Consider the following 14,759-nt stretch of genomic DNA (forward strand, 5'->3'; position numbering starts at 1 on the left):
TTTTTTACAGAGAGGAAGGGAGAGAGATAGAGAGTTAGAAACATCGATGAGAGAGAAACATCGATCAGCTGCCTCCTGCACATCTCCTACTGGGGATATGCCCGCAACCCAGGTACATGCCCTTGACCGGAATCGAACCTGGGACCCTTCAGTCCTCAGGCCGACGCTCTATCCACTGAGCCAAACCGGTTTTGGCGAGATTCAAAATTGTTAAGTAAGGTGCCTAAAAACTAACACAACTAGTAACTGACCAAACTAGGATTGAATGGGATAATTCATGTGAAATGCTAGCATATCCATTGTTAATAATAGTATACCAATGTCAGTTTTCTTCTCTAAATTCCAGACATTCTGACTCTTGGTCCAACATTGAGCCAAGACACCATTGCTCCAAGCTCCAATGACTCTGTATGTTCAAAATATATCTATAATAATAAAAGCGTAATATGCTAATTAGACTGGACATCCTTCCAGACGACCTTCCGGACGAGGCCGGGGCTGCGAGGGAAGCCTGGGTCCCAGGTGCCTGCTGGCGGCTGGAGGGAAGCCCAGGTCCCGGGTGCAAGAGGAAAGCTGGTGCCGGCAGCCGGGAGAATGAAGGCCTACTCTTGCACGAATATCGTGCATCAGGTCTCTAGTATATATATAAAACTCTGGTGCATTTTAGTAGTTTACATAATTTAAGCACTATGTATACCTATAATCTTATTCGATAGTTGAGAATGCTAAGAAGATAACCATAAGTTTGTAAACAAAGACTACAGCTTTCTACTTACAAAGAAAAAAGCTAATATAAAATTTCTAAAAGATTGATGATACTATCCAGGAAAACCTTTGAACAAGACCTGACCAGTGACACTGGGGCTTTGAAATGAGAACAGCTCATTTAGTAGGCTTCCATCTACTTATTACTTCTTAAAAGCAGCATTATAGAGGTCTAAAAATAGCCAATGGAAAATCTTCCCACATCAGTGATTCTCAGACTTAGGACCAAGAATGAGGTGAAAATATATGATCCTTGAAAAAATGAAATAAAAATACTAAATGTATATTTAATGGGTACTTCAAATTTTATTTCTGCTTTATGAAAATCTGGGAAAGTATATTTAAAGTAAATATTTAAAGCATCAATATAAAGTGGCACCAAGAAACTCCCTTGGATTGAAAGGTCTCAAGGGTAAAGGAAATGTGAACTTCTCTAGGCAGCATCCACTTCGTTCCTCAAATAGGGCAGCACTGAAAACAAGCACTTGCTGATGATGTCAACTGGATAATGTTGTCTCTGGAATGGAAGCTCTTATCTAACAGCAGCAGGAAGATTGTGGGTAAGCAGAAATGTCCTAAGAAACTCTTACAGAGACCATGAATAAGTATTAGGTTCTAAGGGGGACTTGAAATAAAATGGAGAATTGGGCTCTTCAGAGTAAACCTGGTTATGATTCTGCGAAAGAGGCAAGCAAGTCAAGGTAAACAGCCCAAGAAACTGGAGATTTGTTCAGTTCTACATCTGAATGCCTGTTATATAACCTGAAAATGGCTTGACTCTCAGCAGTAAATGCGTAAAATAAATTCGACCCCTGTTTGTAATAGTCTAATATGAATTTTTTAAAATAAGGGAATCAGATTAGCGAAAATAAGTCAACAATAGTAATGGACGGGGTTTGTGTCTGTGCGTGATTAGCTTTAAAATGGCCATGTTGTGTCTGAATTCAGCCGCCTTGAAACATGTAGGCACTGACCTAATTTCTGCCTCGCCAAGAGGAAGGCACTTCACACACAGAGCACGTCAGCCAGTGCTACCGGTGCTGTTCCCTCAGCAGATAACTTGGCCTCAGAAGCCAATCTTCTTCATTTCTCCTCTGTCAGCAAAAAAAAAAAAAATGGACAACAGAAAAGTAGAGAATCTTTTTTCTATTACCTTTAAGTTGCATATTGAAGAATACTTTTAAAATAGCTTTCTTGGCAGGTATAAAAGAGAAGGAGAGAATGGTTCAATGAAAACTTCATCTAGGAGAAATTTGACAACTTAATGGAGTGTGTCTATATTTTTAAATTCTCTAGACCACACTGTAAATAATCTCCTTTCCTTCTGCCTAACTCTTCACCCTGGCCAAGTTTCTGAGAACTGAGACAACTTGATATGCGATAAGAAGCCAGAAACTTGTGTCAGGGCATCTAAAAATATTTTTTTCGGGTAAGTGTAATATGTGTTCTAAAAATATAGTTCAATAGGCAAACATGGAGGAAGGCAATGTCTCCTGAGCATGTGCTCTTGGCTATCAACCTGGCTGCCCTCCGGTTTTGCCATAAGAGCAGCGTCCTACAGCCACAAAGATGGCCTTCCTAAAGTGGGTCTCAGAGTACTGAGGCTGAAATTCTAGCTTTTCTGTCATTATGCTTACCCTAGACACAACCTATATTCCTGCTCTGGGCTAAGTAAAAGGTAAATTGTCCCCAGGCTTACTAATACACGGCTAAAGCAAAGACCTAAAAGCTACCCTGTGGTAGTCTGAATGGCCTCCCTGGAACCCATGAATGCTACCTTATATGGGAGGAGGGTGTTACTTTGCAGATATGATTTGATTAAATATCTTGAGATGATAGTGTAGACCAGTGATGGCGAACCTTTTGAGCTCGTCGTGTCAGCATTTTGAAAAACCCTAACTTAAGTCTGGTGCCATGTCACATATAGAAATTTTTTGATATTTGCAACCATAGTAAAACAAAGACTTATATTTTTGATATTTATATATTTAAATGCCATTTAACAAAGAAAAATCAACCAAAAAAATGAGTTCACGTGTCACCTCTGACACGCGTGTCATAGGTTCGCCATCACTGGTATAGACCCTAACTGCAATCACACTGATCCTTCTAAGAAAGAATAGGGTGAGAATAGGAAGATTTCACACAGACAGTAGAGACAACGAATGTTGCCACAAACAGTCATTGGAATAATGCAGATACAAGTCAAGCAATGCCCCAGCCACCATAAGCTGGAAGACACGAGGAATGGATTCTCCCCAAATGCTCTAGAAGGAGTGAGGCCCTGCTTACCCCTGATTTTGGCACAGTGATTCTGATTTTGGACATCTGGACTCCAGAACTCTGGAAGAATATAGTTCTGTTGTTTGAGCCACCAACTTTGTAGTAATTTGTTACAATAGCAATAGGAAACTGATACAGCTTTTTATTTATTAATGCCAACCTGTCTTTGTAGAGCTGGCCCATCAGTACATTATTAGCATTTACATCCATGTAAAGCAATATACATCCATGTAACTGGTCTCAATTTTCTACCGTGTGAGAGAGTTAAGTAACGTGAGTTACATGACCCACGTGTGCTTTTCTATGGATTTCTTTGTACATTTTATGTACAGAGCCTCATAAAATGTGAGAGCTTCTGGATTATTTTATTCTGTATTTTTTCAGCTTTTAAATAAGTAAATAAATGCCAAAACGAGGCTGAAAAAAATCAGACCATAGTTTTTAAAGTGGACAACAAATGCATCTGGGCTGCCTGTCAATACTTTAGCCAATGAAGCAGAGGCAGGGTTAAAATGTATATGAGTGTTTTATTTTCCAGCTTTGCCAGCAGGTCATCCAAAAAAGTCTTCTTTACTCTACCCTCCCCCCACCCCGCATAAGCCAGCTGGTTATATTGGGTAGAAGGACAAAGATCACATGGGGAAGTAGGCAAAAGGAATAAGAATGGGTATAATGGTTACAAGTTACAGGTAAGGCAGGCTGGGGGTTGCAAAGAGTAGGTGCCTCAGGGACTCCATAGTTTCAGCAACTCCATAGTGATAGTCAATTCTCAGATGCAGAGAATGGAACACATTTCAAGGTTAACTCCCAGGTCCCAGGGCAGACAACTCCCAGCCAGGTAAGAATGTCCTCCCTTTCTTTCTTTCTTTCTTTCTTTCTTTCTTTCTTTCTTTATTTCTTTCTTTATTTCTTTCTTTCTTTCTTTCTTTCTTTCTTCCTTTCTTTCTTTCTTTCTTCCTTTCTTCCTTTCTTTCTTTCTTTCTTTCTTTCTTTCTTTCTTTCTTTCTTTTTCTTTCTTCCTTCCTTTCTTCCTTTCTTCCTTTCTTCCTTTCTCCCTCCCTCTCTCTCTCTTCCTCTCTTTCTTTTAAAATATGTTTTTATTGATCTTTTTTTAAGAGAGATAGAGGAAAGGGAGGGGGATAGAGAGATAGAAACATCAATGAGAGAGAAACATCATCGATCGATTGGCTGCCTCCTGCATGCCCCCAACTAGGGATCAAGTCCTGCAACCCAGGCATGTGCTCTGACCTGGAGTTGACTGTGACCTCCTGGTTCCCGGGTTGACACTCAACCACTGGCCAGGCAGCATGTGCTTTCTTTAATCAGAACAAAACAATCACCATTAACAGAGCATGATTAATATATCTTCTAACTCTAGCTAGTTCCCACAATTCTATTTCTCCTTCCTGCCCCTAACAGTTTAAATGTTATAATTAGCTGGCTAATGGTCAGCAGAAGGAATACTGTCCATATAGCTTCCTTTAGAGATAAGAGCAAATGTTTAAATATGAGGACTGCGGTAGACAGAATGCTGCAACCCCCAGACCCTCTTTAAGCAGAACTTGTTTCTGGAAGCTGCTGGAACCAGCAAGTGGTGTCCAGCTGCCAACTCCTTCAGAATTTGCCTCTACTGCAAAGAGCTACCTCATTCAAGGTCATTCCTTTCCTGGGCAAGTCCTTACCTTGTTCTTGTGTTAAGCAGGGGTAAGTAAGGCTTGACTGGATCATTGGGAAATAACTGATGGGCTGTGTATCTGTGTATGCTCCAACAGTCCCTCAGATGGTGATTGAGGTTTTGATAGGCCTGCATCACAGTTCTATTTCTCCCTCAGCCCAATCCTGCTTCTGTGCTCTTCTTTTCACAAGCATCCATAAGAATAATCTGCATGTCATGCTCTGTCTGCTTCTGAAAAGCCCACCCTGTGACAGGACCCTTCATGAATGTGAGGCCCAGATAATCAACATCCTTGAGTTCCACAATTTTCTGAAATCATTCTTTCTCCTTGTGATTTCTGCACTGGGATTGTACATTTCTGTCCAGTTCAAATCAAGAATGATTCCCTAGAGCCAGGAGCCTCTGCCATCTGTTCTACATATTCAGGGCTTATCTGAACCACTGTTCAGGAGCAAGGATGTCAAAATTTTCCCCACACCCTACTTTCTTTCGTGTTTCTCTAACTGAGTGATTAATTAAAGTTTCTAACTTGAACACCAACAATGCACTTGGCACTGATCTATTGTTCCAGGGAAACAGTGGTATATGCTGTAATAACACAGCCCAAATTGTAGCATGTGATGTACTTCAGGTCAACATTTACATACACCTTCTGGGAAAGGTAAAATGAGTTGATTAGGCTTGATGTAAAGCAAATAAGGAGTGGTGGGATCTGTGGCATCTTATAGAGAGCATACCAATCCAAGGAGATTAGCCCACTACCTTAACCTGGTGATCAAACTATGTGTTACCAATTAGGGCAACAGATATTATGTGCCTCCACATGTGCTGTAACATAAAGTCTGCCTCATAACCTCTGAATTATTTTTGCCCCAAATATTTAATCAAGCCTTTAGACCAATGTGAGAGGATGGCAGCATAGGTAAACATGGTACTTGTCACCTCTCAAAACCACATCAAAATTTACAACTAAAATACAGAACAATCATCATTCAGAACCACTTACAATCTAGAACAGAAGTCCTACAGCAGCCCGACCTGGTTCATAGTTTAGCCTCACCTGGGCACCTCTAAGCTCATAAGTAGCAGCCATCGAAGATTGCTTTGTAGCTCATGCTGGGTGGCCCCGGGGCAGGGCACAGGCAGAGGCAAACTTTGTACCTCCCAGGAGGCCCCAGAACTAGTGTACTCGGTGTTCAACTTCAGCCATGCCAGATTACAACCCTACCACCTCCACAAGTGACACACTCTAGGGATAAACCTGGTGAGCACCAAAGCCCTACTGAAGCAAGTCCTGCTCCATAGGGTCAGCTCCTGCACAGAGGCTCTTCCATTGTAGTTGCAGCCAATGCTCACAACCAATTCCTCCCAGTGATGCCAACATCCATCAAGGCTCAGCTACAATAGGCAGTGCACACAGCTCACTCAGGGGCACACCTGGAGTGTCCAAGCTCAGGTGACTGGGAGGCTGAGCCACTGGTCCCTATAGGACACCTACGATACAAGATGACTACCAAGTCTGGGAGACATAGCAGATCTACCTAATATACAGAAACAAACACAGGGAAGCAGCCAAAATGTGGAGACAAAGAAACATGTCACAAATGAAAGAACAGGAGAAATATCCAGAAAAAAAACTAAATAAAATGGAAGCAAGAAAACTCCAAGAGTTTTGATACAAAGTTCAATACAATGGTTATAAGGATGCTCAAGGGCCTTACTGAAAACTTCAAGGAACTTAGTGAGAATATTAACAACATAAAAAAGAACCAGTCAGAAATGAAGGATACATAACTGAAATGAAGAATAACTTACAGGCAATCAACAGTAGAGTAGATGATGCTGAGAATCAAATTGGTGATTTGGAATATAAGGAAGCAAAAAATACCCAATCAGAAGAGCAAAAAGAAAAAATATTCCAAAAATATAAAGATAGTGTAAGGAACCTCTGGGACAACTTTAAGTGTACCAACATTCACATTATTGAGATGCCAGAAGAAGAAGAAGGTAAGCAAGAAATTGAAAACAATAATAACAGAAAACTTCCTTACCTGGTGAAAGAAATAAACATACAAGTCCAGGAAGCATAGAAAGTCCCAAACAAGATGAACCCAAAAAGGCCCACACCAAGACACATCATAATTAAAATGCCAAAGGTTAAAGACAAAGAGAGAATCTTAAAAGAAGGAAGAGAAAAGCAGTTAGTTACCTACAAGGGAATACCTATAGGATTGTCAGCTGATTTCTCAACAGAAACTTTTCAGGCCAGAAGGGAGTGGCAAGAAATATTCAAAATTATGAAAAGCAAGGACCTACAACCAAGCAAAGCTATCATTCAGAATTGAAGGTCAGATAAAGAGCTTCCCAAACAAGGAAAAACTAAAAGAGTTCATCACCACCAAACCAGTATTACATGAAATGTTAAAGAGTCTTCTTTAAGAAGAAAAAAAAAGTTCAAAATATGAGCCATAAAATGGCAATAAATATTTATCTATCAACAATTGAATCTAAAAATCAAAATAAACCAAAAAGCAGAACAGAAACAGACTCATAGATACAGAGGACATATTGATGGTTGCCAGATGGGAGGGGAGGTGGAGAATGGGTAAAAAAGGTGAAGGGACTTAGAAGTACAAATTAGTAGTTATAGTGTAGTCATGGCAGTGTACTTTATTGTATAAAGTACAATATAGGGAATATAGTCAATAATATTCTAATAACTATGTAAAATGTCAGATGGGTATGAGATTTTTGGGGATGATCATTTAATAAGTTTATAATGTCTAATCACTGGGGTATACACCTGAAATTAATATGATATTGTATGTCAACTGTAATTGAAAAAATGAAAAATAATGTTAAAAAAAAATGAAGCACCAACATGAGAGACTCATTGATTGGTTGCCTCCCACTTGCTGGGGATGAACCTGCAACCCAGGTACGTGCCCTTGACTGGGAATCCAACCCAACACCCTTTGGTGTGCAGGCTGATGATCCAATCTCTGAGCCACACCTGCCATGGCAGGGAAATCTTGTGTAAATTGTCAAAGATTGAAGATATCAGGATTCCAAAATATTCAAGTGGAAAAATATTGGCAACCCCTTGAGGGCCCTGGAACCAGCATTCGTGCATTATTTTTCCAACTAACTAGGGGCTATCAAAGCCAAGAAAATGGTTTACAGGGGAGATGCCTTAAAATAACAGTAAGATGAATTCATTTCAAAATATTTGGATGTGAAAATATGCTGTGGGGCAGTCAAGGCCCAACGTCATTATTGATAGAACCTAAGCATCAGAAAGTAAAAGTCTGTTCTGTGTTAGACTACATGAAATGACTGGCTCAGGAGCCTTAGGAAGCAAACATTTCTACATTTCCTCTCTCCATCCTCCCTCTGTACAGATGGGAAGACTTAACACCAACACCAGCAGCTTCCAGCCTCCTTCCTCACTTTTAACAGCTCCTGCATCCTGAAGCCTAAAGCTTACACTTTCTAAGAAAATCCATATTCCCTCAGTGCAGAAGAGAAAAGCAGTGAGCAAATAAAGCCACTTTGTTTCTCCAAAAGCTTTCAAAAAAGAATAATAAGCACAAAGAGTAATAAACAACTGACCATCTCAACAGGATAGTGTCATAGAAGAAAAGGGGAGCTGGGGGAGCCCCGCCCGAGCTAGGGTAAAAGTGACTAATGTGACATAGCCAAACACAACCCAGGTGTTTTTATTGGATCCTCGCTTGAAAAGAAAATGAATGTAGAAAACGTTTCGGGGACACTGTGGAAACTTGAATGTGGACCAAGAAAAGAGGACATTAGGAAATTACACCTGAAATTGTTTTCAGTGTGATAATAATGTTGCAGTTATGTAGGAAACTGTCCTTATTTTTTTAAAAAAATGTATGCTAATGTATTCAGAGAAAAATAATATATCCACTTTAAGATGGTTCAGCAAAAATTTAAATGCATAGATATAAGTACTTACTTATATAATAAATATAGCAAAATATTAATATTTGTTGGATGGGGAGTAAGTGAATAGATGCTTTTGTCTATTTTTCCATAAGCCTTAAGATTTTCATATTCAAAATCTTTAGAAAAAATAAAAGGGCAGTCTTTATGCTGCTTTTGTCCATTATTGTCATGAGTGAATTAGGCTTACTGTTACTAGATACTCTGAATGTTAAAATAAAATTTTATTTATTAAAATTTTTAAAATGGTAATCTGAACTTTGTATATAAAATACCTTTTCAACTTAAGAAAATATTAACACTCAAATGTTTTTTTTTGTTTTGTTTTGTTTTTAAATATATTTTATTGATTTTTTACAGAGAGGAAGGGAGAGAGAGATAGAGAGTTAGAAACATCGATGAGAGAGAATCATCGATCAGCTGCCTCCTGCACATCTCCTACTGGGGATGTGCCCGCAACCCAGGTACATGCCCTTGACCGGAATCGAACCCGGGACCTTTCAGTCCGCAGGCCGACGCTCTATCCACCGAGCCAAACCGGTTTCGGCTAACACTCAAATTTATAAACAAATAAAACCAGCAACAACAAGAAAACACCTCTGCCGGCCTGTTATAATGCATTGGATGCTGACGCTGACCCATAGGCCTCTAATTTCCTGTCTCTGATTTAGATCGTTTGCACCTTAACCCTTTTCTTTTACACCTTAGTTCTCTCCCTCTCCCCTTGATTTTCTTCTTTTTGAAAGTGATATCTAGCTAAGTTGGTCCTTGCTCACTCTTGCTTTTCTTTTTTCCCAACTGGTCTCTGCCACTTTGCAGTTTCACTGAGCAGTTGGTGGATAATGTGGGAATTAATCAGGCTATGAATTTCTCTGGAGTATCCGATGAATTAGCAAACTGAGAATTGTTTAATAATTATCCCAGGGCACTAAACATTATCCTAACGATCTAAAATAGTTATTAAACCTCCCCACTTCAGATTATTAAATTGCAACATCTGTCTTCAGGAAGCATGTCTATCGCATGTAATATTTGCCAAACATTTACAACTGCTTTTAGTTATATCTCAGACCCTATGATAGGGTTATAGTTTTTCCTCATTTAATGGCTGAAAACAGTAGGCCAGGAGTCTTAAAGGTAACTTCAGTCCTCCGTATGAGGATGTATTAGACCTAGGCAAGCTTCCTGGATGACAGGCTGCTGCTTATCCAACTGTGCCACGTTCTCTCTAGCTCTTGTTTGCTTTATTAGCTAATTACCAGGCTGCATATTCAACCCAGGTTCCAACTATATTAAGGGCTATTTACTAGCTAAAATCAATACCCTTTCGATTAGACACCTGGTGTGGCTTTTGGTAACTAAGCATTATTTGGGCTTCACTGCTTTTACTCCTTCAGGGAGATGGGAAAGGGCTTTGTTTTGATTTTTTGCACTTAGTGGCTACTGTTCTTAGCGGTAGGAGATAAAGGGCAGTGGAGGCTCGCTCTGCCATGGCAGAGACTACAGACAAACACATAATAGTTACTGCACAAGGAAAGGGACAAAGGAAAATAGCATGACCAATAGTGATTTTACTAGTTTAAAGATCTTTTTCAATGAAAGAAATCTCTGTGAATATTTGTCTGGTGTGCCTGGCACTACTAGTATATTAACCCTAAAAATGAAAAGATGAATGAAATACATATTCCAACTTTGTCAAGTTGAAAGGAACAACTTTGAAACAATAATTTCTGTAAAAGAATGGAAAGAACAAAAAGTAGATGCAGAACTGGGTTTTGACATAGCGTGGTAAAGGGAATGATTCATTCTTTTTGGAAAGGCAAATGCCAAGGAGGCTTTTTTATTGTTAATGGTGGTGAAACCAACCCAAAAAGCCCTTGGTGATGTAGGTATCTCATTACAGAAATAATCCATGTTCATTTTGGAAGCATGAAAACATATAGACAAAAAAGAGAAAAATATCTCTGTCATCCCACCACTCAGATCACAATTAACCACTGTTGATAACTTGCTATAAACATTGTAAGAATGTTTTATACTATATAGTCACAATTTTTTAAGAAAATATTAAAAGCCAGAAGAATATGTGAAGACATTGGGCTTTGAATCACATTGTTCAAAACAGGTCTTACCACTTATTATCTTCCTGACCAGGCAATCTGCTTAATCTCTCTGAGCATCTGTTTTTTCATCTATAATATATGGGTATTGGTACTTACCTTAGTGGAGTGTTGTAAAGATAAATGATTTAACAGAAGTACAATTCTTAGTGAACAACCCTGGGTAGTAGAAATCACTTAACAGCTTCATTTATCCAACAAATGTTTATTAAGAGCCCTTTGTACTAAGAATTTAGCCAACATCAGTGAACAAAATATATTTTTTTAAATATTATAATTACTAATATAATGTTCTGCAAGTCTTTTCATTTAACATAATATCAAGAATACCTTTCCATGACAATAAACATAGATTGGCATCCTCATTTTTACTGATTGCACAGCACTTCAAGGAGAAGTTATACCATAGTTTATTCAACCAATTGCCTATACAAAGGACCTACAAAGATGGCTTCCAATTTGTATTATAGATAACATTGCTTTAAATATCTTTGTATTTCTTGTTCAATTGATTTTTTAGGATATATTTTTTAGTGGAATTATTGAATCAAAGATGATGAACATTAAAAAAAAAAATTTAACACCTGTTACTAGCTTGCCCAAGGAAAGCTTTCAGTGGAAGGTGTAGCAGAGCTGGGTGTTGCAGGATAAGAGGTTTAGGGAAAAGAGTGAAGAAATAAAATAGAGTCACTCTGGTCAAGCTGCTAAATTATTAAAAACAAGCAGGCGGAGGCATAAGGAAACAATTCTATTCTTGCTTTAACTAGTCTGGAACTTAAACTTTTTATTTTTAAGCAATATTTTGTTTTATTTTTTAAATATGTTTTTATTTATTTTAGAGAGAAAGGGAGAGAGAGAAACATTGATTGGTTGCCTCCCATACCATTCCAACTGGAGATCAAACCCACAACCTTGGTATGTACCCTGACTGGGAATCAAACCTGTGACCCTTCGGTTCACAGGATGACTGGAACTTAAACTTTTGAACATTCAGTTGTGCACCAGTGCTAGAATGTACCTAAATTCTATAAATAAACCTCTGAAGGACTTAAGAAAGAATGTTCATGTGTTGGAGATGTATATGAGAGTGGTCAAAACTTGGTTTACAGTTGTATGCAAAACAGATTATTCTTGTATTATTATTTATTAATTATTGTATTTTCCATACAAACACCTGCAAACCTGCTCTTGCTCACCCTGTATAACTCTTACAGATAACCACTTGCCATGCTTAAGAAAGAATATTTCATTATTCAAGCCACCTGGCATCCATTATCCAGACCACCTGGCATCTGGGAGATTACCATCCGGAGCCAATCTGTGGGCTAAGAACTGACTATTTCAAACGTGTGCTTTTCACTGTAAAACCTCTCAAACTTTCCTTTCTCCTTTGTAACGCTGGGTATTGCCCACCTGTGTTTGTGATTTGCAAATCCTAAGACCCTTGAATAAATCTTTGTCATTTACTTTTAGCCAAAGCCTCCGGACTCTTTTGAGCTCAGTATGAGGTTGGGGGAGGAAAACATGAACAGGAAAGAGTTCCTTAACCTCAGGTTGCTCAGAGGTGAGGTCATACTCTAAAGCAGCAATTTTCAACCTTTTTCATCTCATGACACACAGAAACTAATTACTAAAATGCAGCGGCACACCAAAAATAGCTTTTTTACTGATCTGACCAAAAAAAAAGGTATAATTTTGATTCAATCACACTGGACGGCTATTGTTGTGTTGGCTGTTGGACATTTTTTTATTTGACAATCTAAGGGAAAAAAAGGTCAGTGCCCCTGACTAAATAGTCAGGCATTGCATGTTCTAAAAATTATTATACCACACAGGTGTGCCTCTTGTGGTACACCCGTGTACCATGCCACACTGGTTGAAAATCACTGTTCTAAAGAAGCAAGGCACCTTTGGCTTGGGGCTAATAAGATTTTAAGGACCAATAATTTTAAAAGATAACTTTTCTGCCAGAACCGGTTTGGCTCAGTGGATAGAGCGTCGGCCTGCGGACTCAAGGGTCCCGGGTTCGATTCCGGTCAAGGGCATGTACCTTGGTTGCGGGCACATCCCCAGTGGGGGGCGTGCAGGAGGCAGCTGATCGATGTTTCTCTCTCATTGATGTTTCTGGCTCTCTGCCCCTCTCCCTTCCTCTCTGTAAAAAATCAATAAAATATATTAAAAAAAAAAAAAAGATAACTTTTCTGGTAATCTATGCTATAGGATATAAAGAATAAGAGTTGGGTTTTTTTCCCCTTTCAACTCTCAAGAATACTGTAAGTAGTTGGAGCACTTTTGAAATGCTAGCATGCACATTTCCATGACCCACATCATCAGACAGGATTTTCAAGAAAGGCAAACCACTGTTACCTCCTAGCCCACTCTGCCAATACCTACTCAAGAACCTCTTTCTGCTCCCATGAAAAGTACAGATGACAGGCTGCTTGAAGCAAAGTTGTTGTCGTTTTATATTAAATGTATGTAAAAATAACCTAGAGCACTTGTTTTAAAATGTTTGAGTCTAGCCCAGCCAGTGTGGCTCAGTGGTTGAGCACTGACCTATGAACCAGGAGGTCATGGTTAGATTCCCAGTCAGAGCACATGCCCTGTGGCAAGCCGGATCCCCAGTGTGGGGTGCAGGAGGCAACTGATCAATGATATTCTCTCATCATTGATGGTTCCATCTCTTTTTCCCTCTCCCTTCCTCTCTAAAATCAATAAAAATCTATTTTTAAAAAGTGCTTGAGTCTAGGAGTAAAGGGTACCTACACAGATTTTGCCTCTGTAAAAACAAGTTGGGGATGAAGGATCTGCATTCTAATGAGCATCCTCAGCTAATTGGTATGTAGGTAGTCCTCAGGCGACATCATGCTGAACAGACTGCACAGTGTTGAACAACTCTGCTATAGACCTTTGCTACTCAAAGAGCTGTTCCTGTGTAAGCAGCAAAAGTATCACATGTATGCTTATTAGAAATGCAGAATCTCAGATCTTACCTTAGACCTGCTATACAGAATTGGCACATTAACAAGTTTCCTGGATGATTTATATGTAGATTAAAATTTGATAAACCCTGGTCTATAGGACAGCTGTCAGTAAATAATCTGGGAGTAGATCCAACACACAAAAAAATTCCCACGAAAAGTAGAAATCCCATCCATTTGGTTTTGGGGGACCTAGAATTCAGATAATACTGGACACTGGGAAGATGCAGCAAGAAGCCTTGTATCTCAAAATTGTTTCCAGTTTCAATTGAGTAACTTGGGTGAAAAAAAAAAAATCCCAGAAGGGTAAACCTGTGGTATATATAAATATTCTAGGAAAATTAATGGGAAAAAATGAGGTCCAAATGGTCTATTAATAGTCCCCTAGTTATCCCCTTCTGCTTATATATCAATTTCTAACTCTTTTCTAGGTATAAATGACTTCATGGGTAGTTGTAGCAAAAAAGACTGAAATAGCTTGAAGTATGATCAATAAATACTAAATGAAATAACATTGGTTTTGGTTTTATTTTTCTTGTCAGTTTCTATTGACCAACCTTTTAAATTGTAAAATTATGCAGCTGGAACTAAAAGTAAATAGTGGCAATGATGGAGTTTTTATTTAGCATGACTAGTTGATATTTTAAAAGGTGCAAACTTGGACCCTACCTGGTTTGGCTCAGTGGATAGAGCATCAGCCTGTGGACTAAAGAGTCCGGGTTCGATTCAGGTCAAGGGCATATGCCCAGGTTTCAGGCTCCATCCCCAGTGGGGGGCATGCAGGAGGCAGCCAATCAATGATTCCCTCTCATCATTGATGTTTCTATCTCTCTCTCCCCCTCTCCCTTCCTCTCTGAAATCAATAAAAATATATAGTTAAAAATAAATAAAATGTGCAAACTTCATAGAATACATCCTATTGAGTTACAAATTTTATTGCGTTAGTCTTTTTAGAAATCTGGCTAAAGA

General features: G+C 38.9%; 1 long non-coding RNA gene across 1 annotated transcript; it reads left to right on the forward strand.

Moving 5' to 3' along the window:
• Window positions 1-1,228: 1,228 nt before the first annotated feature.
• LOC118661267 lies at window positions 1,229-12,281 on the forward strand. The gene is made up of 2 exons (XR_004969244.1): window positions 1,229-1,325; window positions 12,024-12,281. It is a non-coding gene; the product is annotated as an uncharacterized LOC118661267 (long non-coding RNA).
• The last annotated feature ends 2,478 nt before the right edge of the window (window positions 12,282-14,759 follow it).

This window comes from Myotis myotis, unplaced genomic scaffold (assembly GCF_014108235.1).
Source record: "Myotis myotis isolate mMyoMyo1 unplaced genomic scaffold, mMyoMyo1.p scaffold_m19_p_8, whole genome shotgun sequence".
NCBI lineage: Eukaryota > Metazoa > Chordata > Mammalia > Chiroptera > Vespertilionidae > Myotis > Myotis myotis.